The 17,572-nt window shown below is 40.0% G+C and overlaps 2 protein-coding genes across 3 annotated transcripts in view; one reads left to right on the top strand and one right to left on the bottom strand.

Moving 5' to 3' along the window:
• klhl23 (kelch-like family member 23) overlaps positions 1–17,572 on the bottom strand; it is a 49,315-nt gene that overhangs the window by 4,000 nt on the left and 27,743 nt on the right. The window lies entirely within an intron of this gene.
• The window catches only part of cfap210 (cilia and flagella associated protein 210), a 194,296-nt gene continuing 176,732 nt past the window's right edge, over positions 9–17,572 (top strand). Inside the window, exons 1-2 of one of the 2 annotated variants that reach the window (XM_087989041.1) lie at positions 9–69; positions 5,746–10,177. The gene's annotated coding sequence lies outside the window, so the exon portion shown is untranslated. The remainder of the gene's footprint in view (positions 70–5,745; positions 10,178–17,572) is intronic. The other variant, XM_043693681.2, reaches the window with a different exon arrangement.

Here is a 17,572-nt window from a genome sequence, read left to right as displayed (position 1 = left end):
CGTGATTTTGAAGCTGGAAGTTGTTGGTGGATCCCTTGCTTAGTAGATATCTCCAAGCAATGCTTCTAGGTGAGACTAAATGTAATTGAATAAATTTTGAAAATGGATTGCCATTGATTTTGTGCTGAGATATAACCTGGTAGACAACCGGACTTGCAAGAAATACTGGGATGGTATTTGGTCTTTGGAGCCCAATTCCATATTGTCTGCTTTGTATACAAGCACTTGGTACTACGTATCCTTTAGCTATTCTCAATTTTCTTGACCCTATGCATGCTCTTCACCTAATTGGTATAATGCATCATGTCTATTCCAATATTCAACAGAATTATGGTTAGTTGAAAACTTCAGTGCCTTTTACCCACCTCTTCCTCAGGACTGAACTTCACAAACACAAAGTTAAAAATCACACAACACCAGGTTATAGATCAACAGATTTATTTAGAAGCACTAGCTTTTGGAGCACTGCTCCTTCATTAAGTGGTTGCAGTACTCGCGGGGGATATATTCCAGGACCTACCATGGAAGCCCGAAACCACGGATAGAAGCAAACCCATTCATTTAAATGGGAAATGTACCTTCCTAGCAGCCTCCTGGTCCCTGGTTCTGATGTGTGGAGGAGCTGGTGGTGGACTGGGATGGGTAAAGTTAAAAATCACACCACACCAGGTTATAGTCCCAACAGGTTTATTTGGAAGCACAAGCTTTTGGAGCACTGCTCTTTCTTCAGATGATTGTGGAATAGGACCATAAGAAATGGAATTTAAAGCAAACATTTACAGTGTCAGACAGATAAAATGATATATTTAAAAAGTCATGATTATTTGTTAAATATCGAGGTTTGTTAAGTACATCATTTTACCTGCATGACAATGTAACCTTTTCATATAAATTCCGTGTCTTTTGGTCCTACCCCACAACCACCTGAAGAAAGAATGGCACTCTGAAAGCTGGTGCTTCCAAATAAACCTGTTGGACTATAACCTGGTGTAGGGTAATTTTTCACTTTTTCCCTGGTTCTGGAACATTCCCTATAATATGTTCCGGTGGCAGTAAACTCTGTGTAATTGAAACCATGGAAAATGATTCTGCAGATATGGGCATCACCCTGTAACCCAATATCTATCAATCTCTGCCTTAAGCATACTCAAAGGTTAAGCTTCCACAGTCCTCTGTGGTAAAGAATTCCAGAAGTTCACAAGCCTCTGGGGGGGCAACGCTCCTCATCTTGACCAAAATTTCAACCGAGATATAATCTGTACTCAAATCCTCTGAAAAGTCTAACATTCGATTAGCCTTCCTAATAGCTGCACCTACATAATAGCATAAATTACTTTTATTGGCAAAGATACCAAGGACATCCTTAAGAAATACTCTGCACATCTATTTCTGTTGCCAACTGGACAACTTACAATTTTCCACATTATGTTGCAGGTGCTGTATTCTTGCCCTTTTACGAAGTCTGTCTAAATCCTCCTTAAGCTGTTTTACATCTTCCTCAAAACACATTTTAACTTAGCTTTGTATTATCATATTTGGTCACCAACTCTAAATCATTAATCTATTAATGTTGTGATTAGCTGGTGCCGAAGTACTGTTCCTTGTGATATCCCACTCGTTGCAACTTCCCAACATGAGAATGACCCATTTATTTCTACTCTAGTTTTTATTCAGTTAACCAACATCATGATTCTATGGCTTTAAGAGTTAAATTTTGTACTTTTTTTTTAAATATAGAAAGATTGAGACCGAGGTGACGAGCAGTCTACTTCAAAGTCAATAAAGTAAACAACTTGTCAGACCCTTTTTTTAAAAAAAAAGTTGGAGCAATAGAAGCAACCTGAATGGGTGGGACCAAGCTCCCACAGAACCAGGATTTGATTTTAGTTTTAGCCTTCCAAAGCAGTTACTGGGGTCTTGAAGCTGGATATGCAAGCCCTTAGTATAGCTATAGTCTGGGATTCTCTTCCTTCTGCTACAATTACATGTGAGACAATCTATTTTACTGAATTTTCCTTTGCTGAGGGTGTTTTTATGGGATATTACTAGATTGGAATAGGCAATTAGAAGTAATTAATATACATATTATTTTGTTAAGCATTTTGATAGAGTTACAGTTAAGCCAGGTCAGTCCTTTTATTTTTATTGTATGTGTGTTTAATTGTAGTGTAAAATAAAGTCGAGTAGTTTGATCAATCAAATTGTATGTGGACTGCAACGCCTGGCACTTGCCCTTACAATAAGAAAAGTTAAGGTGTAGGCTGTCGTCTTAATATATTTTGAGAGGGTTTGGTCTGGTGCATAACATCAATCATTAATCCAAACCAATATATTACATCCTGTCCCATTTGTTTTAATGTTTCTAACCAACCTCCTTTAAGAAACTTTATTAAAAACATTCTGAAAATGAAAGTATACTATGCTAAGTGACTCTCCTTTATCTATTTTGTTCTTTTTAAAAACTCCAAATTTGTCAAGCACAATTTTTTATTCACAAATCTATGCTGACTATACCAAATCAGATCATTACCAACCAGGTGTCCATTTATTCAATCCAATTTATCCAATCGTTTCTAGCATTTTCCCAATTACCTAAAAGACTATATCACTATGCAGACTTCTTATGCCCTCTTCACAACCTACTCCCTACCTATCTTTATGTCATTAGCAAATACCTGTCTAGAAATATTTTCCTATATATTTTATGCATCCACTCTAATTTTGGTGCCATTGTAACACGTTTTTAAAAGTGAAAGCAACAAGGCAAGTAATTGTAGAGCACTTAGTTTAATGTCTATAATCGGTAAAATGGGTTTATTTTAAAGACTATAATAGCAGAGCATTTTTTTAAAAAAAAGGATCAACCAAAATCAACATGGCTTCACGAATCATGTCTAACAAATTCAGTAAAATCCTTTCAAGAGGTGACAAGCAGTTTACGTTAAGGATTGAGGAAATATATTTGTATTTTCAGAAGGCATTTAGTAAGGTACCACATGCTAGGTTACTTAATAAGACCCCATAGTTTTGGAGATAGAAAATATTAGCATGACTGAAGAATTAGCTAACTTATAGAAGACAGAATTGAGAAAGAGGGGAGTATGTTTAAGATAGGAACTTGTAACTGCTATCATTGGAGTCACAATTACTTACAGTATACATACTATATATATTACTTGGATGAGGAAAGTGAAGATTTTATAGCCAAGATGGGTGACACAAAAATAGATTGGAAGACAAGTGGTGAGGATCACTCGGTTTGCAAAACAATATAGATGGGTTAATTGAGTAGGCAACATGTGTCAGATGAAATATAATGTGATGTTATGCACTTTGGCAGAAGAATAGAGAAGCTTAGTATTGTTTAAATGGAGAAAGACTGCAAAAAGCTACAGCAAAGAAGGATTTGGCAGTTCTTGTGCATAAATAACATAAAGCTAGGATACAATTTCAGTAGGCAATAGGAAACAGGAATGAAGGATAAAAATAGGTAGTCCTTGTTAAAACGATATGAGCACTAGTCGGACCACAACTGGAAGACTGTGAATAGTTTTGGTTTCATTGGCTATGGAAAGATGTACTGACATTGGAGGGAATCCAGAGAAGTTTCACTAGGTTGATCCTAGTAATGAAGGGATTTTTTTAATAAGTTGAGGTTGAATTGTATTCATTAGCATTTAGAAGATTAAGTGGAGACCTTATTGAAACATATAAGATTCTTAGGGGCCTTGACAGTGTAGATGCTGAGACTTTGTTCTCCCTGTGGGACAGTCTATGATCAGAGAGCATAATCTCTGAAACATGGGTCATCTATTTAAGACTGGGATGAAGAGAAATACCTTCTGTCAGAGGGTAGCGAATCTGTGGCATTCGTTAGGGCAGAGGGCTGTAGAGGCTGACCTGTTAAGTATATTCAAGGCTGAGATAGATTTTTTAATCAAAAAGAGAATCAAGGGTTATGAGAAAAAGACAGAAATGTGGAGGTGAGAATTATTGGATCAACCATGATCTCATTGAATGGCAGAGGAGACTTGATGGAGACATAATGGTCTGGTTCTTCTCCATCTTATGATCTTCATAACATCCTTTCTAAAGGTTCCCAGAAATTTGCAAAATATTTCCGTTGAGGCTGAACCATGTTTATATCAATTTATCATAACTTCCTTGTTTTTCTATTCTGTCCCCTGTGTGTAATGCCCAAGAATTCTGCATGTTTTAATAATTGCTTGCTCAATCTACCTTGCCATATTCAATGATGTGTGCACATCTAGTCGGATGTTCCTTTGCTCCTGACCCCATTTAGATTTGTATCCCTTAATTTTTATTGCCTCACCTCATTCTTCCTATCAATATCGATCACTCCAAACTTCTCTGCATGAAATTTCATTTGCCATCTGTCCATACTTTGTCAATTGTGCCCTGTACAGCTAAGTGTAGGTTATTAATATTTATTAAGCAAAGTTAAGTTCCTAACAATGCCCCCCGCACCACAGCTATATCTTCTTTCACTATAATTTGGACAGCACCTTCTTTCTTGATAATCATGTTGAGTTTAATCAAGATGGAATAGTGTTCCAATTATATAACAAAAGCATAGAAGTGACAAGAAGTGAATACCAGTCCAGGTCAGGGTAGGACACTGGCATATATGAGCAGCTCTTTGCTTTCTCCCTGCAAAGTGCCATGCTTTTTCTTGAGGTCTTACCAACTACCCGAGAATATTAGATTAAAATCAGCAAGATGGAAGTTGGGAGTTTCTCCCAACTAGAACCTTTCCAGTCTAAAAACTTAATATCATTTTTGGGGGTATACGTGGTGTTTGCTTGTTGCATGGTCCCACAGTCCTCTAGAGGTTACACTTTAATACAAGATAACGAATAGCAAGTTGAGTTGTTTGTTCAATGTATACCTTGAGCTTAGAGAGTGCTAAGGATTGTTTTAGGAGAAAGTGAGGACTGCAGATGCTGGAGATCAGAGCTGAAAATGTGTTGCTGGAAAAGCGCAGCAGGGCAGGCAGCATCCTCGGAGCAGGAGAATCGACATTCGGGCATGAGCCCTTCTTCAGGTTTCCTGAAGAAACATCGATTCTCCTGCTCCTTGAATGCTGCCTGACCTGCTGTGCTTTTCCAGCAACACATTTTCAGCTAAGGATTGTTTTACCCAATATCTATTCTGTGCAGTTTCTCGATCAATTTTACTGTTGTCTAGGGATAGCCAATCTTCAAACTTACTCTTTGTTCATTTGTATCCCCTTTGTTCATTTCTGTCTGTTGTCAGTTGTTATTCTTGGAGCTGTTCATAAGTCAGTAATCCAGTCTTAATAGTTCACTCCCCTATCAAAGTAATTTACCATGGAATAATTTACTTATGTTTACAAAAACATCTCTCATTTCACATTCGTACGTTGGTAAACAACAATTTTTAAGTAGCTTTGTTAAATATGATATAAAAATAATCTTGTCATAACTTTGTACTATGTTTATTACTTAGACATCTATTAAGTTCGCATTTCACTATTGCAGAGCCTTAATTAGGATATCCCATGTCCACTGAGTCATTGGTTCCCCTCCCCCCGCATTTAACACGGTTGGCATATATCAAGATACACATTACAGTTGATTTTAGTGAAACTGAATATAAGTCAGTTTCTAGTAAAATGAAACTTACACCATCAGTTTAATCCTGTAATCTTATTTTAAGGGAGATACTTAATGCATCTTTTATACATTATTCCTATTTTTACAGTTACCAGAGAATCAATAACTTTATTAAAACTGCACAGCAATTAAACTTGATAATCAAAGACAAATGTAACTTATATAATAAAGTTACATGATTAAGTTTTTACAATATTCTAGTTGCTGCTATGCCCACTGATTCTGGAAATCCTCAAGCAGAGAAGAAAACACCACATGGTCATTCTCAAAGGCCATGATGGCACAGGAGAGACTGTGGAAGCGAGCAAGCCAGACAGATAAACTACAACCATGGATCAGGCTGAAGTGCAGTTCCATGAGGCAATCCTCTGGCTTGCTAGTCCCTTGGTCAAGTGTCAGGAACGTGGAGCTGAAGTGAGGCCAAAGGTTAAACAGCCTTCACCAAAAATGCCAGTTCAGATTTAAAACACGATATTACAACACAGAAAGGACAACCAACTCCCATTCCTAGATGTGATGGTACAGAGAACACCGAACGGAGAATTCACCACACAGGTATACAGGAAAGTCACACACACAGACCAAGTCCTAAACTATGAAAGCAACCACCCCAACACACACAAAAGAAGTTGCATCAAGACACTGTTCAAAAGGGCCACAACACACTGCAGCACACCAGAACTGCAAAAAGAGGAAGAAGAACACCTATACAATGTATTCGCCAAAAACAGATACCCCTGCAATTTCATCAACAGATGCCTAAGGGAAAGACAATGGAATGAGGGCATGTCACAACCCAAAGGACTAGCCACACTACCATACATCAAAAACATTTCTGAACTGACAGCCAGACTACTGTGACCACTAGGACTCATAACAGCACACAAACCAACGGCCACTCTCAGGCAACAACTCACCAGGACGAAGGACCCGTTACCCAGCATGAGCAAAACCAATGTAGTGGACAAAATTCCATGCAAGGACTGCACAAAACACTACATAGGACAAACAGGAAGACAGCTAACGATCCATATCCATGAACACCAACTAGCCACGAAACGACATGACCAGCTATCCTTCGTAGCCACACACTCAGATGACAAGCAACATGAGTTCGACTGGGACAACACTACTATTATAAGACAAGCCAAACAGAGCACAGCCAGGGAATTCCTAGAGGCATGGCACTCATCCACAGATTCAATCAGTAAGCACATCGACATGGACCCAATATACCAGCCACTCTAGCGGACAGCTGGAACTGACAACCAGAAGCAGCAGATACAAATCACTATAAATGCCGAGGAAACATCACAGAAGTGCTTCACAGGAGGCTCCCAAGCACTGAGGATGTCACCTAGACAGGGGACGAAATGTCTGCAACACAAACTCCCAGCTCGGCGAACAAAACCACAACAACGAGCACCGAGCTACAAATCTTCTCCCAAGGGTAAATAGATTGCAAAATTTAAAAAGTACTTAGATGAGCACTTGAAATTTCATAGCATGCAAGGCTATGGTGCAAGTGCTGGGAAGTGGGATTGGATAGTACTTAATGACTGGTGCGTCTGTCCATGACAGTATTCATTAGAGTGACCATCACATGGCCCATATTTAGGTTACTTACAGTGTGGAAACAGGCCCTTCGCCCAACAAGTCCACACCGACCTGCCGAAGTACAACCCACCCAGACCCATTCCCCTACATTTACCCCTTCACCTAACACTGTGGGCAGTTTAGCATGGCCAATTCACCTAACCTACACATTTTTGGATTGTGGGAGGAAACCGGAGCACCCAGAGGAAACCCACACAGACACGGGGAGAATGTGCAAACTACACACAGAGTCACCTGAGGCAGGAATTGAACCTGGGTCTCTGGCGCTGTGAGGCAGCAGTGCTAACCACTGTGCCGCTTATGGAGATGAAGTCCTTTGTTCATATTGATGATGCCTTCCATTACGATCATAATCCTAGCCACTGACGTGGTAACCACCAGGATGTTGATAGTAGAGATTTCAACAATGATGATGCCATCGGACATCAATGAGAAATAGTTAGATTGTTTCTTGTTTGAGATGGTCACTGCCTGACACCTGTGTGGTGCAAATGTTACTTGCCATTTTATGGCACAGGCTGGATGTGTTCAAGTCTTTTTGAACATGAGCTGTTTCAGTAACCTAGGAGTTGCAAATGATGTTTATCAATTTGCAATTATCACCAAAAGTCCTCAATCTGACCTTTAAAGTGGAAGGAAAGTCAATGATGAAATAACTGAAGATGGATTGGTGTTGGATACTGAAGAACTCCTCCAGTAATGTACAGAGACTGAGATTATTGACCTGATTTCCTCAATTCCAATTAACTCTGATTTTGCTAGGGCACCACAATAGCACTCTTAATCAAATGCTACTTTGATGTCAAGGGTAGTCACTCTCTCCCACCTCTGGAGTTCAGATTTTTGGTTCATGATGGAACCAAGGCTGTAATTAGCTGAGAAGCCTTGGCAGAATTGAAACTCTGAATCAGTATGCAGATAATTACTGAGTAACTACAGCTTCATAGCACTGTCAACAATTACTTCTCTCTCAGTCTACTCTTGGTCATCAGTGCAGTAATTGGTCAGATTGGATTTGTTCTTGTTAGTGGATAGAAAGTATCTGGTCAATTTTCCACATTGCTGGGTAAGTGATGTTGTCACAGGTGTACTGCAACAGGTTGGCTAGAGGCATGGCTAGCTCAACCCCAGGGCATCAATGTGGACTTCACCAGTTTCCTCATTTCCCCTTCCCCCACCTCACCCCAATTCCAAACTTCCAGCTCAGCACCGTCCCCATGACCTGTCCTACCAGCCTATCTTCTTTTCCACCTATCCGCTCCACCTTCCTCCCTAACCTATCACCTTCATCCTCGCCCCCACTCACCTATTGTACTCTGTGCTACTTTCTCCCCACCCCCACCCTCCTCTCATTTATCTCTCCACCCTTCAGGCACTCTGCCTGTATTCCTGATGAAGGGCTTTTGCCCGAAACGTTGATTTTACTTCTCCTCGGATGCTGCCTGAACTGCTGTGCTTTTCCACCACCACTCTACTCCAGCATGGCTAGCTGTGCAGCACCAATCTCTTGTACTGTTGTTGGAATGTCATCAGGTCCCATCACCTTTCCAGTATCCAGTGTGTTAAAGAGTATCTTGACATCTTGTGGAGTGAATCAAATTATCTGAACGCTGACATCTGTGATTCCACAAACCTCCAGAGGAGACCAAATGAATCACTTACTTGGGACTTCTGGCTGAAGATGTTAACAAAGGCTTCAGACTTACTATTCGCCCAATGTGCTGGGCTCCCTAATTGATGGAGATAGAAATAACTGTGGATACCCCTTCTCCAGTGAGTTAATTGTCCACCACCAATTATGACTAGATGTGGCAGGACTGCAAGGCTTTGGTCTCATCCATTGGTTGCGGGATCATTGAACCCTTTCTACTAAATGCTGCTTCTGATGTTTGGCATGCAAGTAGTTCTGTGTTGTAGCTGCACCATGTTAACACCTAACCGTTTTAGGTATACTAGGTGCTATTCCTAGCATGCCCTCTGCACCATTGCAGGGTTCATCCCCTGGCTTGATGATACTTGCAGAGCAGGAAGTATGTTGGTGCATGAGGTTACATTGTCGTTGAATATATTCTGCAGCTGCTGATGGCCCATAGCTCCTCATGGATACAGAGTTTTGCTCAACCTATTTGGAATTTATCCCACTTCCACAATCCCAAAGTAGTAATAAGACAACACGTTGGAGGGTATCCTCGATGTGAAAATGCAACTTCATCTTGAAAAGAACTGTGCAGTGATCATACTTGTTAATACTGTCATGGACAGGCACATCTGCACTGGGTAGATTCAAGAGAATGCGGTTAAGCAGGTTTTTCCCACTTGGTGGTTCCCTAAGTATATGTAGCATAGTCTAGCAGCTTTGACCTTGGATTCGGCCAGCTCAACAGAACTTGTACCAACGAGTCACTCTTGGTATTGTAGATTTCTGTTACTTTCTGTAACTTTGTCACCCCTTGGCATTTTTCATAATTGATGCTTAGCATAGAGGAGTATTGATTCATCACCTGAAGTTGCGTGCTAAATAATAATCTGACAGGTTTTCTTACTCATGACTGACTTGATGACATGAGACTTCCTGGGGCCCAGAGTCAATGTTGAGGGCTCCCAAAGCAATTTCCTCCTGACTGTATGACACTATTGTCAACTTTGGTGGGTCTGTCCTGTCAGTGGAACAGGACATGTTCAGAGGTAGTGATTATGATGTAATTGTAAGGTAATGGATGTTATTAAGGAGGGGTTTTGTAGGGTCAACAAGGCTGGGTTTGCTGTTGTCATTTCCAGTGTTGAGTGGTTCATTCAGTTTCATTCCTTTTTTTAGACTCCTAGCGGTTTGATGCAACTGCATAAAGAGGGCATATGAGAGTCAATGATATCATGTGTTTAGAGACACATGTAGGCCAGACCAGGTAAGGACAGCACATTTTTCCCCCTTAAGAGTGGTAATTAAGCAGATGGATTTTTACAACAATTGATAATGGTTTCATAATCACCATTAGACTAGCTTTAATTCTCGATGTATTAATCAAATTCAAATTTCACATCTGCCATAGTGGGATTCAAACTCACTCCACCAGCGCATTAGTCTGAATCTCTTGTAAAAGGAGAAGATCTTGTTTGACCTGTCTTGTGTCATTGTTTAAGGAAGAGGTAGAGATAGACAAAATAATGTAATAGATGCAATTTGTCTGGTTTTTCTAGAGGCCTCCAGTTAGACCACACTTAGAATAATGTATGTAATTCTGGTCACCATTTTTTAAAATAGATATATAGCACTGGAGATGATGCAGTGAAATGGATGAATAGTTTGGGTGTCTCTTCCCTTGAAAGAAACTTGAGTGGTTAACAAATACATATCTTTAAAATTATGAAAGATTTTGGTAGAGTGGGTACAGAGAGAACATTTTCACTGATAGTGAAGATACTATCAATTTAAGATGGGCACCAAGAATTCCATCAAGGACTTTGAAAGAAACACCTTGACCGAAGAGTGGTGAGAATGTGGAACTCACTTCCATGGCGGTAATTGAAGTGAAATGTAGAGATGTACTTAAAGAGAAGGGAAACAAATAGATGATTGGGGAGAAAATAATGGGTTATATTAATTGAGGAAATGGAAGAAGGCATGTGTGAACCAGAAGTAATTGGGATGAATTGTCTGCTTCTGTGTCTAAGTATATGCTAAATAAATCCATCACAAATTGTATGTTAAGAATTAGGATTGCACAAAAATCATTTTTTTGCTGCTTTTTATTAAGTGTATTACACAACTGAACGTCACAATTGTAAATAGGAATCTACTTGAATATGTTAAAATCTGTATGCCTGCTACTAATATAAAATTTGCAAATTAAACTTTATTTCAGATGTCTTTCAACATTTAATAAATAAAATCCTGCATGAAACCACAATGTCTTATCTGTACAATTTTGTTTCAAGTCATACATTTATTTTTATATCAGAATAGTTTGTTATCCATACGGTGTAGTTTACCTCTTAAGTGATTAAAATCTCAGCTAAGTTATTGAGGAATATGTCAAAGTTAAGCTGAATCCATGAAATTGTAAGCAAAATTATTTTTGACAGTCATTATCCACATAGTTAACATGGACTCAATATGAAACAGCTAACAATTGGCATGAATGGCAGCAGATTGGCAACTTTGAATAACTAGGAAAAACTTGATGTCGACAATTGACTGTAGACTGCGACATTTAGATATTTTAATGAACCTTTTAAGACATGTTGTGAATTTGTATGTTCAAACGAAGCTTCTCAAGAGAATTGCTTGCATGTTGAACTTTTTCCACATGACATAGTTGAGGTGTATAGCATATGCAATTTTTATTCAAAGGTAATTTAGAAGTTGCTTGCCTGAGATATTTAAACTGTGCCTCTATCATTTTTTTTCTTTCAACTGACCAGCCAATCAAGTTCAAAGAATGAACAAATTATGAAGTCATACATATTTGAAAATTAACTGAGACTTTTTCCTTTTTGGACTTGGCCAACACAGTCAGGAATTGTACTGCAATCATTCTTGATATAGGACATTGATATTCCCATCCAGAATACTCTCCGTACCTTTGCCACCCTCATTGCTTTTCCTAATTGATGCTCAACATGGAGGAGTACTGATTGATCACCTACAGTTATATGGTAGGTGGTAATCGGAAAGAGGTTTTCTTACTCATGATTGACTTGATGACATGAGACTTTGTGACTTCCAGAGTCAATGCTGACGGCTTCCTCAGTTATTACAAGGGATAAAGTTGTAGCAAGAGCCTCAATAATTAACTTTTGAAAAAGTAGTTACCAAAATAGGTAATATTTAACATAATTGAAAAATAATTTTTTCTGACATATTTCACAACTTAAAATTATAAACTTGCAATTAGCAATTTATAACAATTAGAAGGAATTTTGACATTTATAAATAACTATGGTACAACAAAGGAAATTATAAAAGTATTTAATTTGTTTTGAAGGTACTAGAAATAATGATTAGCAGACATTTTAAATTATTCGTTGATCTTGTGTGGTGTCATACATTGGAAGTTGAGACCTAATATTTGTTTTAATAATTAAAGGATTAGAGTATGGAGAAGAATGGAAAGAATGTAAGGAGGAGATACTGGAGATGAAAGAAGTAGCTAGATAAGAAAAGCATAAGAAAAGCGATGGCGAGAAGTAAAGGTGAGTAGCTGGTAGAGGGGAGGAAAAGGGAAATTGGAAGAGGTCTAGAAGAGAGGAAAGAAGTCAGGATAAGAGGGGGTAGATGGAAATTGGGTAGTAGCACAGCAAGAGAAGGATAAAAAGGGGAAAGAATGAAAAATGGGGTTAGCTAAGGATAAGAGAATCATTTTGAAGGTGTTATTACAGGAAAATCTCTTTGTGGGGCTACACATGCTGAAATGAGAAAGTGAGGACTGCAGATGCTGGAGATCAGAGCTGAAAATGTGTTGCTGGAAAAGCGCAGCAGATCAGGCAGCATCCAAGGAGCAGGAGAATCGACGTTTTGGGCATAAGCCCTTCTTCAGGATTCCTGAAGAAGGGCTTATGCCCAAAACGTCGATTCTCCTGTTCCTTGGATGCTGCCTGACCTGCTGCGCTTTTCCAGCAACACATTTTCAGCTACACATGCTGAAAGACCACCTGTAAAGAAAGGCAATTAATCTCGAAAGCAATTGAAGCAGTCACAGGAAATTTTGAGAGCAAGTGAGGATTGCAGATGCTGGAGATCAGAGTCGAAAAGTGTGGCACTGGAAAAGCACAACTGGGTCAGGCAGCATCCGAGGAACAGGAGAGTAGAGCTAATGTTTTGGGGATAAGCCCTTCATCAGGAATGAGGAAGTTTCAGGATATTTTCACCCAGGGTGTGCCAAATAAGCATACACAAATCTGCTCTGCATCCCTCTACTAATGAAGAGAACTTTCAACAATTGTGGTTTTCCTGAAAGAACGCATTGAGAAGTTCGCAAAATAATCTGTTTTGTTGGTGTACGTTCTATTCTCCTTGATGCGAGCCAATCTAGATTTTGTCTACGTATGAGACATATTACAATAGAGTCAGTAACCTGGCCATTGTAAAGAGAAACTGCAGCTCTTAGTGAATGGATTGAACTGAACCAAATCATGATTTTTTTTTTGTAAATTATTTTCTGTTATGTTTCCTTACAACCGGTGCTTACAATACTTCTAATCAACAGTATTGGACTGTTGAAAATCTCTCATGGATTTCTCTTTGAAAAACCTCATACCTTCTTATTTCTAAGTTAAAAATCACACAACACCTGGTTACTGTCCATCAGGTTTATTTGAAAATAGAAGCTTTTGGAGCACTGCTCCTTCCTCAGGTAGCTAGTGGAGCAGGATACATAGGATACAAAATTTATAGTAAAAGGTCAACGTGTCATACAACTGATATGATGTATTAGACAAACCTAGATTGCTGTTAAGTCTTTAATCACTTAGAATGGGGATGCAAGTTTCAATTGATTAATATATAAATTCCAGAATGTATTTCAAATCACTACGCTGAGATAACTTAAAGTTTTATCAGTTTTTTTTTAAATGTGACATCTCAGCTCAGACAATGCATTAAAGGTGTGAGGTCAGAGTCTGTCTGTATCCCAGCCTGGAGGTAAACTGGTTTTATTTCCAAAGTAGGAATTTATAAAATTTCACATTGACTGCTTACAGATTGTGTGCTTTTTGAACAAAATAGAATGTGTGTGCAAATGCAAATTCACCCCCATAGATGTGTGTGTGTATGTGAGGGAGAGAGAAAGTGTGTGTGGGGTCAGAATGTGTGTGCCTGATTAATATTACATATTAATCCATTGAAACCTGCATCCCCATTCTCTGTGATTACAGACTTAACAGCCATCTAGGTTTGTCTAATACATAGCATCAGTTGTATGACACTTGATCTTTTACTTATAAATTCTGTGTCCTATGTATTCTGCCCCATTAGCTACCTGACGAAACAGCAGTGCTCCAATAGCTTGTACTTTCAAGTAAACCTGTTAGATTATAACCTGGTGTCACGTGATTTTTAACTTTGTCCTATTCAACACTGGCATGTCCACATCATTCCTATTTATAAACCCTCCTTGCTTCTGGCCCATGATGTCTTTGCTTTCTCAACTTCTATAAAAATCAAGCAAATACAAAAACACTCAATATTCACAATCAACCAGCATCAAAACCAATTCAATAGCATCTTAAATATCTATGTTTGCTTTAAAAGACTGACATTAACAATAACTCTTTCAAATATTTTCTGTAAGAATGTCCAAAAGGTCCTCCTAAAACATCTCAGAACAATCAATATGAGCTAGTTCTTTCGGACTAAAACTGTCACATTTAAATGTATACATTGCTAAAAGGACACTAAAAGTTGATGGTTTTAGATTAGATTAGATTACTTACAGTGTGGAAACAGGCCCTTCGGCCCAACAAATCCACACCGCCCCGCCGAAGCACAACCCACCCATACCCCTACATTCGCCCCTTACCTAACACTACGGGCAATTTAGCATGGCCAATTTACCTGACCTGCACATCTTTGGACTGTGGGAGGAAACCGGAGCGCCCGGAGGAAGCCCACGCAGACACGGGGAGAACGTGCAAACTCCACACAGTCAGTCGCCTGAGGCGGGAATTGAACCCGGGTCTCTGGCGCTGTGAGGCAGCAGTGCTAACCACTGTGCCACCGTGCTGCCTTCTTGCACTCATCAGAACTAGAATGCAATAAATGGATGTGGGGAAAAAAAACACCATTTTATACAAAATGAGAAGATGGTGCTGATTCTTGGGGCTGTAATGGAATGGAGACACAGCAAGAACAGTTAACGATCAATTTAATTCTTAGACCAGGCACATAGATTCTGGTTGGTCAGAGTTACGGCGGGGAAGCAGTTGAGTTTGGCTGTATCCCATGACCCCTTCTTTTGAAGAAGATGCACTGCATCTTCAAATTCTTTTTATCTATATAAAATAGGATCTTGACTATTTATCTAGACACTACAAGCACACAAATGCATCACAGTGTCGGCTGGCTAATTGGTTTCCGGTATAAGTGTTAGCACAATCTGGATTGTAAATGAACATGCTGTGTGATATTTCACTAACATATTATGTCAGCGAATAATGTGACGTAAAAATGATACCTGATAGAAAACTGTGTAATTAAAAACTTTTAGTGAATATAGTCTCCTCTATAACTTCATCAAATCCTTCCACTTCCATCAAACCAAAGGGGTAGTCAAGGGCCTCAGCTATGCCTTCCTCTTTGTAGGTACGTGGAACAGTCCATCTTCCATAGTTACACTCGCACCATCCCCATTCTTTTCTTCTACTACATCAATGACTGACTGTATTGGCACTGCCTTGTGCTCCCATGAAGAGGTTGAATGGTTCAAAACTTCACCTTCCACCTTGACCTCAAGTTCACATGGACCATCTTTGACACCTCCCTTCCCTCTCTGGACCTCTTCGTCTTTGTCTCCATCTCCAGTGACCAACTCAACACAGACATCTATTCCAAACCAATGAATTCCTACCATCACCTTGATTACACCTCCCACCCCACCTCCTGTAAAAACACAATCCCTTACTCACAATTCCTCCGCCTCTACCATATCTGTTCTCAGGAGGAACAAATCCACTCCAGGACATCACAGATGTTCTCCTATTTCAGGGATTGCAATTTCACCTCCCACATGATCAACAATGCCCTCCAGCGCATCTCCTCCACTTCCTGCACCTCTGCCCTCGAACCCCACCCCTCCAACTGCAACAAGAATAGAACCCACCTGGTCCTCACTTTCCACCCCACTAATCTCCGAATACAGCACGTTATCCTCCATCATTTCCACCACCGACACGCAGACCTCATCACCAAGAACATATTTCACTTCCCATCCCAACCTGTATTCCGCAGAGACCATTCCCTCCATGACTCCCATGTTAGGTCCACACCAATCTACCCTCCCCTCCTGGCACCTTCCGTTGCCGCTAGTGGAGATGTAAAACCTGTGCCCACACCGCCCCCTCACCTCCATCCAAGGCTGCAAAGGATCTTTTCACATCTGCCAGAGATTTTCCTGCACATTCAAACATCTCATCCACTGCGTCTGTTGCTCTCGATGTGGTCTCCTCTACATAAGGAAGAGGAGGCCAACTCGCAAGTTGTTTCAGGGACACACGCACCAAACGACCCCACCGCCTGTGGCCAACCACTTCAACTCCACCAAGGACATGCTTCGACTACCAAATTAAAGCCACCCACCGACTGGAGGAAGAACACCTCATCTTCTGCCTTGGGACCCTTCAACCACACGACATCAACATTGACTTCGCCAGTTTCCAAATGTCCCCTCCCACCACTCATCCCACATCCAACCCTCTAACTTTGCACTGCCCTGTTGAGCTGTCCTACCTGTGCCATCTTCCTTCCCATCCTCCCCACTGACTTATCACAATTACCCACCACCTGCATCCAACTATCACTTTCCCACCTACCTTCCCCCCCCCCGCCCAAGCCCATACCCACCCCTCTTTTATCTCTCATCCCCCTTCCCCATCCACATTCCTGATGAAGGGCTAATGCCCAAAACATTGACTCTCCTGCTCCTCGGATGATGCCTGACCTGTGCTTCTCCAACACCACCCTTTTAGATTCAGTATATTGGTGACTAATTAATGTCCCTATGTTGTTGGGCCTCGGGACTACTAGTCCTGTGACCTTACCACTATACTGCCATCTGTTTCAAAACATGACTGGAAGCAGTGCTGAGAGGAATTATGTTGCAACAAAGCTGTATGCCTCCAGTCTCTTACCAATACGGAACATAAAATCACCTTTGTATTGAAGAATCACAGAGTAACAGAATTATCACTATGCAGAGGAAGGCCATTCAGCCTATTCTGCCTTCACCAGGTCTGTCGTTTAATCCCAATCTCCTGCTTTTTTCCCTGCATGCCATTACTATCCAAACAACTATTCAATGTCCTCTTGAATGCCTTAATTGAACCCTCCTCCACTACATTTCCAGACAGTGCATTTCATACTCTGAACAACACATGGCGAGAACATGTTTTTTCTTACATTACCCTTTGGGTTGTATTTTGTAGTTTTCCACTGAATAACTTTTCTATCTTTTTTATAATGTGCTTCAGGTTTTCACATGCCATGACATATAACATTTTAAAAAAGTAATAGGAGCAGGCCCACTGGATCATTGACCTACCCATTTATACATTTAAGTGCATTGTTTAGTATTAGTTAGCTGAGTTAA

This window comes from Chiloscyllium plagiosum, unplaced genomic scaffold (genome assembly GCF_037043375.1).
Source record: "Chiloscyllium plagiosum isolate Xiang-an unplaced genomic scaffold, Cpla_swu_hap1 HiC_scaffold_7, whole genome shotgun sequence".
NCBI classification, from domain to species: Eukaryota; Metazoa; Chordata; class Chondrichthyes; order Orectolobiformes; family Hemiscylliidae; genus Chiloscyllium; species Chiloscyllium plagiosum.
This window is presented reverse-complemented; position numbering and strand designations above follow the sequence as displayed.